Here is a 12,959-nt window from a genome sequence, read left to right as displayed (position 1 = left end):
ATCAGCGGGTTCGGTGGAGGGGAAGCATTTCCAGGGCAGCAATGCTAAGGAAGGAGGCCTCAGTGAAAGGCCACATGCCTCAGCCAGGCATCCAGTTACACTCCTGGGACCGTACAGCAGATATCCCTGCCCATGCACAAGTAGCATGACTTACATGCAGAACTACTGCTTTGGGTGAACATGGGGTTTTTTCACAGTGCAGCTCTTGCTGCCTGTGGCACAGCACCATTGCACATCCCACCCCATCCTTCAGGACCCAGGTACAGTGCAGATCTGCTGTTTCAGTGGCTGGGGCACACAGCAGATGGTGAAAGGGGGGGTGTTGTCCTGTATTGAAAGACCAAGGCACCCACCAAGCCCAGAAGACAGGTCATGTCTGTGTCACCTGATTTTGAAGAGCCTAACACAAGGCAGAACAAAGAGCACTCTATACTTAAGGAAACGCATGCAGCGCTTTACAGGCAGCATGGGGTGACTCAATTTATGTGGGTCTAGAAAGCTCCTTTTCAGCCAGTAAACTTGAATGATGGGAGGTGTGTCAGCTGGGGGGAGAATATGATCCAGACTTTAGGACCTCATAGATCACTCTGCTATGCCCTCTGTGGTGTTTGATGTAAGCCCGTGTGGAGCAGCAGTATTTCCTGGCTAAGGAGCAGGGTATGTCTGGTAGCATCTGTGAGCACTTACCTCACAACCTCTTTTCCTTATAGTGCCTTGGGCCTTATTCACAAAACTTTCCTACTTGTGAAAACCAGCCAACAGAATTCCTCTTCTCCATTCTCCTTTTTCCCTTCTTTGTTGAGATTCATTTTTCAGCAGGCCTAGAAGAAACCTTTCAGAGATACTGAGGGAAGACTCTTTCTAAAACCAGAAACCACTATCACAATGGGATTCAGCATGTTAGGATAAGACAAAGTACGACAGCCACAGAAGTAGTGGTTAGTGGTAGTAGATATTTAAACAATATCTCACAGTTAATTCCTTTGTGTAAAGAGAAGAGAGCACCAAAGAGTTCATAAATACCCCCCAAAATAGCACTATCAAACATTGAATTAGAACTACAAAGCATTTAGATTTCATGGTTAGAAAAAAGTCCTATCAGTTAATGAAGAGCAGTCTCTTGTTGGCACTGGGAGAGAGTCTCCTCACCAGACCCAAGAGGACAGGCTCTCCAGGAGCTCACCAGCCACTGCTGAAGCGGCCCTGGCAGGAACGTTTTCACTAGCTAGAGGTGATGCTGGGATGCCAGACACAGGCCAACTTTCTGTGCTGAATAGAGCTGGTAGAGGACCAGGACAGAAGTATCCTGCTTTATAACAGAATCAGTTTCAGCACAGATTTTGAACAATACTTTTAGTTTTCTTCCAGGAGCCTAACCATCATCACAGAGGTTTAAAGTTTTACAGATGTCTTGTTCTTGAGAAATCTTATGTAAAAGTTTAGGAGTGCGCAGTATTCTGTAGTCACTCTTCATTGCAACTAAAACAAACAAAGAGACACAACCATGCCTAAATAATTCTATATCCAAGTTCCTGTTTTCTTACTTAGGGTGCTATGTTAATTCTCTTGGCAATAATCCATTTTCAGCTGGTTCTCATCAACACAAGCATTTGGTTCCCACTTCCAGGCAACATGAACAGAGCTAGAGATAGTTGTTATCTCTATGGATTGCATCAGGAATAGAGAAAGGGAAAGTAGTAGTGACAGCACTAATCAACTGTTAAGCATCAGAAATTAAAAAAAAAAAAAAAACAGGCTTCCAAGCACAGTATCTTGGTGTTGAGTAAACTGTTTATGACACATTTTGAAAATTTTCCCAGCACAGTGTATTAACATTCATGTGTTTCAATTACTTTTCATTTAGGTGAAGTTTTCTCTGCTGGTCTCTCTTTTTTTTTTTTTTTTTCTTTTTCTTTTAATTAGATAGGTGTATTTTATCTACATTTGAATAATACCATTATTATTCTAGTTATGTTCAGAGGCTAAGGAATCCAGCCATCTCATGACACTTGTTGAGGAACCAGCACAAAAGGTGCTTTCTGCAGACCAAGATGTAAGAACTGTTTCAGTAAGCAACCCTACATGTCTCCAATCTGTCACGATAAATCTGCCTGAGGAGGAAAAGGTAAAGAGGGAGTGAAAGATTTTTTTAGCTAAGGACAGATTGAAATTGACCTACAAAAACTTGTTACTTTGATATACAACTTAGCAATAAGTTTTCATAAACAACTGTACGAACATGGATTTACTAACACATATTTCCTAACCCATTGGAGAGTTCTCTTACATTCATGTACCCGTGCAGTGTCCTTCAGTGGGGGCTTCACTGGCTGGCTGCAAATTCACAGGGACTACGCATGTGCAACTCCACCTGATCAGAAAGAAGCAGGTGTAGGATGAAGTTATCAGGTCCTTTACAAGATAATGTTGATTTTTCCTCTTTTTAGAATATAGAGCTAATTTTTCTTGATCTCTAAATACAGTTTTGATTACAAAGAACCTTTACTGTCACTCTGCAGGGTGTTGTTTTCTTAAGGCTTCATTGCAATACCTGTAGCTGTGCAGATCCCTGTGTGGGCATGTTACCACACACACACGCAGAAAACACGCCCTGTGCTCCTAGGAACTGTCTGGGCCAACTGGCACTGCTGGGAGAAAGTTTGTCTTTGACACACTGTGGGCAGTGATGAGCACCACACCTAAAAAAACAGAAGCACCTGAGGAGGACCAGCTTCAAAAAAAAAGTTATTTCCTCCTGTGCAATGAAACCAGCTCTGGGGTGGCAACCAACCCACAGTTTGCTCCCAGAAGTGACCCACGCTTGTCACAAATCAGGGAGCTTCCATCAAGGGGCTCAAGGACTCACTTATCAGCTGGGCTGCTGTCAGTGCCAGGGGCAGTGTGTTTGGATACAGGCTGCTCCCTTGAGCCAGATTTATACACAGCCATTAAGAAGGAACAATGTGTGTCCCATGGCATATCACAAGCAAACACCTGCCACTGTCCCTTCAAAGACAAAGCAGGACTCAGATCAAAGGTTTCTTCTCCAGTCCAACTAACTGCCATATGCAAGGGAGTCTCTGTATAATATCCCTGAAAACACAGCAGGTTGCAAGCTTGTGTTGAATAAGTGCAATGAGAAGAAGGAATGCTGATCCCTCTTGGGTTTTGGGGAATACTGCATTAATACATGGGCTAACACATAGGGGAAAAGAATAGCAGGATGCAACAGGTGTGATTGTAGTTTCCATCAGCTTTGTTAACAGAAGCAAGCACAATGGAGAATTATAGTGCTACATCCAGCTTTCTGATGGAATAGTATAATTCATATAATTGGGAGATGAGTAAAAGAAGGTTTCAGTTGTGGAATTGTTTCCCTCCTTCAGGACTTGTACGCCTGCTGGAATTCCCACTTCTGGGTGCACCAGCGATTTTTAAAGCATTTAATCTCACAAGCGTAGGTAATACCTGTAGGATTTTTCAGTTTATTCACAGTAAATCTTGCATTGAAATACTGTTTGGTTTCATTAGCTATCATTTATACTTCAGTGCTTTTGATGAAAAGCTTACTTACTCCCCAGTTACATGCTTATGAGTTTAGTACCTGTTGTGACCACCTAGGTTTGCTGGGCAGCTCTTAGACATATGGCTACAAACTGGCCCAGGGTCGCTCTGTTTGGGAAAAGCACACTTGTTCGTTGATCTTTTCCACTTTTTTGGAGGAATCCCACGAATATGCTGTTCAAATCTCTCAGCGCCGGCAGTCCAGCCCACCTCAGGCACGTGCACCCCTCTCAGCCGAGGTGAAATCCTTCAGCTGAGCCCCGCGGGGTGCGGAATGCGGGATGCTCCAGGTGCTGCCATCGCGGCCTCCCCTTCCCCGCGGGAGCCGCCGGCCGCGGCTGCCCCGCTCCCCCCGCCCGCACCGCCCGGCCCCGGCCGCCAGGTGGCAGCGGCGCTCCGCCCCAGCGGCTCCTGCCCCGGCCCGGGGCGCGCCCCGCGCTCTGTGCTCTTGTCCCCGCTCCTGCCCCGGCCCGGGGCGCGCCCCGCGCTCTGTGCTCTTGTCCCCGCTCCTGCCCCGGCCCGGGGCGCGCCCCGCTCTCTGTGCTCTTGTCCCCGCTCCTGCCCCGGCCCGGGGCGCTCTGTGCTCTTGTCCCCGCTCCGGGGCGCTCTGTGCTCTTGTCCCCGCTCCTGCCCCGGCCCGGGGCGCTCTGTGCTCTTGTCCCCGCTCCTGCCCCGGCCCGGGGCGCGCCCCGCGCTCTGTGCTCTTGTCCCCGCTCCTGCCCCGGCCCGGGGCGCTCTGTGCTCTTGTCCCCGCTCCTGCCCCGGCCCGGAGCGCGCCCCGCGCTCTGTGCTCTTGTCCCCGCTCCTGCCCCGGCCCGGGGCGCTCTGTGCTCTTGTCCCCGCTCCTGCCCCGGCCCGGGGCGCTCTGTGCTCTTGTCCCCGCTCCTGCCCCGGCCCGGGGCGCTCTGTGCTCTTGTCCCCGCTCCTGCCCCGGCCCGGGGCGCGCCCCGCGCTCTGTGCTCTCTCTTGTCCCCGCTCCTGCCCCGGCCCGGAGCGCGCCCCGCGCTCTGTGCTCTTGTCCCCTCCTGCCCCGGCCCGGGGCGCGCCCCGCGCTCTGTGCTCTTGTCCCCGCTCCTGCCCCGGCCCGGAGCGCGCCCCGCGCTCTGTCCTCTTGTCCCCCCTCCTCGAGTGTCCCCAGTGCGCTCCCTGGCCGAGGGCCTGGTGCTCGCTGCCGGTCCCGGTGCGGCGGTGGCCGCACGCACCGAGCTCTGACGGTGCCACGGGCCTCCCGGACCGTGCCCGTCTTGTGCCCTTTGTGTTGGTGATCCCCCTGCCTGCACTGCCCCCTCCTCAGGTGGCTCTTCTGCCTGGAACTACGTTCCCCAGCCACCACAAGCGCTGGAAACCCCAATCCTACCGGCGCTCACTTTTCATACCGCACTGGGCTCTTATCAGACTCAGTCAATTACTGCCTGTCACCCTGGTTAACAAGGACAATATGGGCAGAACCAGCAGAGCCTCAACAAGACCCAGCCTGTCCGTACCAGGGCAGAGCGGCAACAATATCCTACAGCCGGGAGCAAGGCAGCCAGGCTTCGTTAAATGCTCAGCAGTGCACTCAGCTATCAACCCATCCCACCCGAGGACCAGTGCAGGTGTTTGGGATTAAGGCAGTGCAATTTATTCCACCTGGGAAAACTTCTTCTGGCTGGTGACTGGTCCTTGCATATTATGCACGAGCTACAGCATGAGTGGCAGACATGCTGTGGAGGACCTACCGTGGCCATCTGCTGAAGGTTGCTGGGCTCTTAGCAGTTTAATCATTGCATGCTAACTTTAGAAATACTTCCACCTTTCAGGGCCTCTGGCAGGGGCAGGCAATGCAGATATCCCATGCAGAATGATTTAGGGAAAGCCCAAAGGGTGGAGCTGAGGGTATAAAACTGGATTAGCAATTCAAACTTAAATCCTCAGCACTGGTTAACTGTCATGTAACTCATTCCTGGACAAAGAACTCACCTTGCCTGTTCCTCTCATGCCTGGAGCAAACTTTAGCAACAAGAGACACTGAAATCAGGGCCATCCAGGGCAAAATATCAAGTATCTCTGATACCTGCTGCAGGAGTATCCTTCTCCCCCTCCTCCAGCAACTGTCAAGTGTCAACAGTTGGCATTTTGGTGTTGTTCTTCCATAGTCTGTGGCTAAGGCTCACACTACCACATGCTGGAGAGGAGATACACTGTTCCCAGGGGTGAAAGAAATGTTTGTGATACATCCAGCAGCACCAGAAGATGGGCAGGGTCCCTGAATCTGAAGGCCCGGCACTTCCTGAGATCTAGCTGTGTGCCCCAGGGAGGAAATGCAAAAGAAGGAATCCTGACATCTTTGGAAACCAAGGCAGGAACCCTCTGGACACTAAAGAGTTGCTCTAGTTCCACCTCAGAACATCCTAAGCTCACTCCACTGTTCTTTTGGGAGAAGGTACTGGCCAAGTCCTGGCTAGAGACCAGAGAGGCAGATTCCTCAGGAACTGCAAATTATTCACCACATTTCTAATTTTGTTCACTGGTTTTCTGTAACCAAATAATTGTTTAGATGAAAATCATTTGTCTACAGTGCAATTACATCTATTCAACCTGCACAGTCCCATGCTGCACAGTACTTGTTTTCCTCTACTTATTCCTCACCATGTAATTCCAAATAATCCATTAAGTTTATATTTTATAGGTAGGAAGACAGGATGAGAAAGGCTTAGGTGGCCATTTGAACACCCAGAGTCTGCCATCAGTTTTGGGATTAGGTGCTGCATGTGATTGATATTCGGGGTGAACCAATCCCCTGATTGAGCCATTTTTTTAAGGATATACTCGAGTGATTGAGAAAGAGGAGGTGAAGAAGGAGTTGGAGCCAAACCAGTCTCTGGCAACATTGTGTGTTTGCATGCCAGTTAGCTCCTATCTGTGTTCCAGTGCTTTCCAAACTCATTCTGTCTCAGCATTCAGGCATGTTAGCTGGGATCCTGGAGTACTGGTGGGCTGCTCTCAGCATAATACAGAAGCTGTGATCAGGTGGGGACACCACTGGGCAGGAGATATTGCAGTCCCTTGGTAGTGGTTTGAGAGGTGCCATCCTGACAGGCATCTATCTCCCAAAGCTGTACAGCCGAGAATCTCACACAAAACCAAAACTTTGCTGCTACAGGACAGGCACCAAAGGATTCTGCCTGGATTCTCTCTGTGTGATATTTTTGCTGTTCAGGGAGGCTCTTCAAATTTTAGGGTTGCTAATCTTTACACGCAAATCCTTTTTCAGGGCTGCTATTCCCAAGGCACACCACAGAGCTAGCAGGCTATTTAAAAAGCAAAATGGCACAGTGGACAAACAAACAAAACCCTCAGACCTTGGGTATCCCCAGTGCCAAGCAGAACCAGACAGTCACTCCCTGTGTCTGTCATGTGCCACTGTTTGTACACCTACAGTTCACTCTGCTTGTAGTGTGGCGTTGTGAGCACATGCTCCACTGCTGCCCCCAGACTCTTATCTGCAGAACTGCTATCTCACCAAGTTACTCTCCCAGTGCAGGTTTGGATACTTGTCTCTTCACCTCAAACTAGAGCTTTGTATTTGTGTGGTGAATTGCATCCTGTTATTTAGTTCAGTCCATGTATCCCATTTGCCAAGATCTTGCTGGAAATCTAAGCAGGTGACCTCCAACACACTTTCTGTTCTTCCTAGTCCAGTACAGTCTACAGAAGGAAGAAGTTTGGTCTGTCTTTCTTCATGTGTATCAGCAGGGAAATTCAAAGTAGCTGTACTGCAGCTATGGATCCCAGAGTTGTTCCAGCAACCCTCAGACTGAAAGTGGGTGCCCTTAGCCCAGTTTCCCAACACCTCCATAACCATCTTCATCTAGGTAAAATTAGGATAAGAACAGTGTTGATAATGTCATATAACTCTATACCAAAAGCCATAAAATTCTGCTCCTTCACCCTTACCTTGCTTCCTTTTCTCAAAGAATCAAGAATAAAATCACCTGGCATCATCAATTAGAGAAGGTTGACGTAATTTCTGTGCCAACACTGGTTGTTCTTGAAGTTTATGCCTGAATCCTCTGCAAATGTGATCCTCTCAAACACAGCTTGGATGAAGGAAAACACACACCTTCCAAAACACACCAAATGCCTGCTGTGTGAATGTGTGAATGTGTGTGGTGGTCAATCATCTGCTCACCTCTCCAGTGCCATGAGGACTAGACTTTGTAAGATGCTTTTGTAGACTGATATTTTGAATGAGACTGCTGCGTTAGTACGGTCACAAGACTTTAGAGACAAAATGAGGATGCTTTAAAAAGGTAACAGAAGTAGCTAAGAGCAGATGATATGGGGCTGCAGGGTCCCCTCAATGTTACCTGCTCAGGATTTCCTTTACACTTGCAACAGAACTTTCCCTCTATTAACTCTCCAAACACAAACACCAGGTTAACATGGGACATTTTTACCCACCAAAACTAACAGGAACCCAGAAGTCTGCAGCCCTTTACTTTAAGTGAGGAGGCAGACACGGAAAGGTAAGAGTATTTTCAGCTCTGTTCTTTAGAGGAGTCAGGGTAGACAAGTTCTTTAAAGACCTGGAAAGGCAGCAAAACCAGGCAGGCAGGTAAGGGAGCAAGCAAGGAAAGCTAAAACTGTTCCTGACCAGAAACCTAGCAGCTTGTAGGACCTTTTTGCTGGGCAGAAACATGACAGCTTGAAGGACGTTTCTCCTTAAGGACTAAAAATGTCCTTTACTGGGCTAGCCATGCATGCTGCTGCAGCCCGTACACCATGGTGGGGAGGCATTCTGCTCAGACAGGAATCCTAAAGGATTTTCAGTTGCAAATGGACTTAGACAAAGACATGAGCACCATCTCTGTAGGCAAAAAAAAAAAAAAAAAGAAAAAAAAAATCCCCAAACCAATAAAATGCTGCTGACAATATATAGCTCTTCAGTGGGATAAGCAGAGAGCAAAAAGAGGAAAAGCAATGCTGGCTCCCGGAGGAGTACAAAGCTCTCTGCTCTAGTCCTGTTGTCCAAGAGGAAAGAAAACATTCAGTTAAAAAGCAACTGAGGTATGGAATGGACAAAGTTGGAAGCAGCAGACAGGGAGGGGCACACCCCATCATTGAGGTTTTCATCTGTGTGCCACTGATAAGCCTAGAGTAGGGAGGATTGGGTTGACAGTCCAGCAGGCTTCTCCTTTGTCCTTCCTGCTTCTCATCCCAGCAGCATGTGTGCATTCTAGGGCAACCCCACCAGTGTCTCCCTGCCGGGGTGTGCCTGCTTCCCCTAACAGGAGTCTATCAGAAACATCTCCAGGATAAAAATGAATATCTGAGATTCAGCCAGAAAGTATGTAAGGGAGATTTCTCCCAGTTCTTTAGACCTCAGGTTATTTTTAACTTTGGTGAACTATTTTTGTTCTCCTAAACGTTGAGGCAGCCATCAAATGGTCAGGCTGCTGTTGCAGCAAGGAGACAGGCTGGAAAGCAATGATGCAGAGCACACACACAAACAGGATAAACAGTGGCATGGGACACTGTGCTCTGCCCAAGAGGCAGCTGCAAATTGACCTTGGATGCGCCCTCACCATTCCCCGGTGCTGCAATTTCCCCCTGTGCTGACTGTGTGGCAATGTGTCCCCAAGGCTCACGCTTACAGCCACGCAGCATCACCTCTCTCCCCACACAGGTGGAGATCCACCCGCAGACGCGGCAGGTATCGTGGATGTGTTAGCTGCCACCATGGAGCACGGGACACCGTGGCACTGCCAACACCACCTAAGCTGGGTCGGAAGATCTGCCACCAGGAGGTGGCACTTCTGCAGATCCCTGCTCGGCACTCCCACGGTGCTGGCAGCAGGCGACGGGGTACCTGGGAGGACAGTCGCGACCTGAAGAGAGGAGCAGATGTGGGCTGCAGATGTGGGAAAGAAGGCACAGAAGGCCTGGAGGAGGAGAAAGGCAGCCGAGATGAGCAGAGCACGCTGTAGCCCAAAGAAGGGAGGCTGCAGAAGGGCAGAGGTGCCGCTGCCCAGCGAGCGTGGGGATGGGCGCTCGGCATGCGGCTCCTTGGCACCTGGCCTGCCATATCTGATGTGGGTAGAAGGACACCAGAGAGCACCAGTGCTGAAGTGAGGGTGGCAACACAAAGACCGCTGTGTTCCTCTGGTCCCCATCCCTTTCTCCCCCTCCTCTCGCAATTTATTTACCCGAGTTCAAAAGACAGCCTCACAGTCCCGAGGGGCTGGCTGAAGTGGCCAAGGGGTGGGCTGTGAGGTCATCTTCAATGAGGGCAAAAATCCAGTATCAACAATGCTGCCCATTGTATGGCCCTGTTTAGACAATACCGGCTGGGTTCTTGCTGCTGGCAGCCCGAGGACCGGGAGCAAAGCCTGTTTGGGGTAACAGGAGGGGAGGAGGGTGGGCAGGGTGTCTGGCATTGTGTCAGACCGAAAGGGATGGAGCAAAGTGCAGAGATAAGCACCCTATCCCAGTCATCAGCATGTTATCAGCCTAATTTTTGATGCTGATAAGAGTGACTTGGCGATTATTCTCTCATCAATGGCAGGGAATTTGGCTATCCTGGTCATTGCCTGGAGCTATGACTGTCATCCCAGGTACATTTGCATTCCCTTCTAACCTTGGCAATGAGACATCAGTGATTTCAGCTACTTTATCGACTCCCATTAACCCCACATTTCCCACTCAGCAGCAGGGTGGACACGTAAGCATCCACTGCTTCTTCCAGCCCTTGCCCTTCCAAAAGCATTTGGGTGTTTGGCCATTGCTATTCTTCTGCATGCTCCCAACTGAGGAGCCCAGGTAATCCATACTGAGTTTAGCCATGCTTGAAGAGTGAGGCTGCAGCAGGGGATCTTCAGGAATCTGTGGGAACCATTGAGTTTATAGAGCAACGGTTGATGTTTTAAGGTGTGTGTGCAGTAGGGGGAACGTGATAGGAAGCAAGCAAGTGTCCAGAGTGCTGCCAGTTCTTGTAAACCTAGATAGCACTTTTGGTAAATGCCATGATATCAGGCTCCTTAAGTCTCTGTGTCTGGAGCCATATGACTGAACAATTCTTAGCTTTCCATTTCAAATATGAAAGCCATTTGCTACCTCTCCTGGACAAGGAAGAGTGAAAATAAAACACAGGCTCATCAGCTTCCAAAAGAAAGCATGGGGAGAAAACAACATCTAACAAGGGTTGTGATCCCACAAGCTGGCATCTGATCCCTGGCAGCTGAGCTCCTGAAACAGACAACCCTGAAAGACCTGCAAATGCCATCATCTTTCAAGCAGGGATTAACTCTGAGCTCTTTTAGCCTGAGCCAGGTCCTGTCCCAACTCATTCTGTAGCCATGGTCCCCTACCCTATTTCTCTGCAACACATAACTGTGCCCAAAAGTCAAGTTGTCAAAACCAGAGACACCTTTAACCTAAGAGACCGCTGGCAGCGGTGGTGAATGATGCCAGTGTTTGTCTGCTCTGCAGAGTGGGCTTGACATCTTTGAAGAGCAGATTCTTAATGAGGGTAAGGAGGAGATAAAGCATTGGTGAAAGGATGGAAAGCCACCCCAGCACTGCTCTTTGTATGAAAGACCCACGGCATGATTCTCCTATCTCTAGAAAAAGCTCTAAAGCTGCAATTGCTTCATACTTCTTCAGGAAATCAATGCAAGAGATGAAAAAATAAACCTAGGAAAACTTTTGTAAGCCTTTATTTTTGGCATAGGGTTCATTCTTTACCCAGTGTTCTGCTTATTCCCTCATTACTTAAGTCTCCTCTTCTTGTTTCAACTTCCAGCTGTGAAATAGAAGACAAAGTGGGAGACAGGGAATGTTGTTAAAGAAGTTAAACAACATTAAACAAACCTTGCAAAGCCCTTGTGGCAAGTATTTTTGTGTACATGGCTTTTTCAACAGTTTTGGAGAGGGTAACTGAGGAGATCCAATAAAATTTCCAAGATGTCAACACCAGATGAAATCCCCTTGCAAAACTTACTGTTAAATGGAAAAGATTTTTTTATTATTATTATTTTTAGGGGAGAATATGAAGGAACATGTTTTGGTAAAAGAACCTTAACTTAGCTTTGATGCTTTTATCTGCATCCTGGCACTGTGGTAGCAAAACCAGGGTGGTTAGTGCATCCCAGGACAGGAATGTGACAGTTCTTTCTCTTAAGGTGTCTGCGCACTGATACTGTCTTGTGGTAAACCTCAGTGCTGGCTTATGCCTCATTCATGCCTCGTTTTCTGCAGTCTTGATGAAAACCTATGAGACCCTCTGACAAAAAGAATTCTGCAAGAATTTTTCACTAGCCCAGTTCCTCATCTGAGTCGTGAATCTCTGGGGAGGTCTTAGGAAGGTGGACACAGCCTTACATGGGATCATGTATTTCTAAAGGAATGCAGTGCTGAAGTTCAGGGCTGTGCTGCCCATGACGTGGCTCTGCTCATTGCTACCCTGCACCGCGGCCCTGGCATTGCATCAGCTCTTTTATGAAAGACTATGACCCCAGGGCAGCAGTCACCAGATGCAGAAAAATTGAATCAGTTTCCTGAGGATGATGGCTGAAGCCAAATCTTCATGAAGCAATGTTGGTGTACACCACAGGCAATGTAATTCTGCTGAAGGCTCAGCTGGGAAGTTCTCCCTGGAAGGAAGGAAAAGCCTGTCTGGAGAGAGACAAACTAGAGTAGGAAAAGCCTGATTTCAGCTGTATTGCTGTGTCTATATAGACATTTCTATTTTCCCACCTGGGCTGCTCAGTGATCCCCCTTTTTTGTAAAGCCTTTGAGCAGCCGAGCTGAGACAGAAGTCTGAGGGACTCAGATGGGCAGGGCCAGGGGGGCGCAGGGTGCAGACCACAGGCACGGCCAGCAGCTCTCCACAGGAAGGAGCCTGCCTGGCACAGCATGCCCGAGCCTCTAGCCCACACAGGGCCAAAAAGCCTTTTGACAGCAAGGCCAGTTCTGCTGCAACCCAAACATCGGAAAAGCAAACCACGCTGCACACTCTCCACTTCCCCACCAAGGTGTCAATGCCTGAACCTCGTGGCCACATTCAGGAGCATTAACCTGTTTCAAAGGTGATGAAAATGGCAGCTGTAGAAGTTGGTCAAGCTGTGCAGGGCATTTCTCAGAACTGTCCTTGGCACAGAAGACTTGAAACCTACCAGGTAAGCACAGCCCAGTGATAGTCAAGATCCCTCTATTCTTCTATGCAACAACAACAACAAAAAATGTGATGGTCACCCCCCAGACTAACTGGGCAGGGAAATATGCAGAAAACTTACTCCTGTTGTGAGGGAGCAGCCAAACACGTTGTTAATTTTAGATGGTAAAATCTAGCTGCTGCCCTGTATTATCCCTCTTACTTGCACTCCACGTCTGCAGAAAGAAACCCGTGGAAAAGA

The sequence above is a fragment of the Hirundo rustica genome, chromosome 8, assembly GCF_015227805.2.
Source record: "Hirundo rustica isolate bHirRus1 chromosome 8, bHirRus1.pri.v3, whole genome shotgun sequence".
Classification (NCBI taxonomy): domain Eukaryota; kingdom Metazoa; phylum Chordata; class Aves; order Passeriformes; family Hirundinidae; genus Hirundo; species Hirundo rustica.
This window is presented reverse-complemented; position numbering follows the sequence as displayed.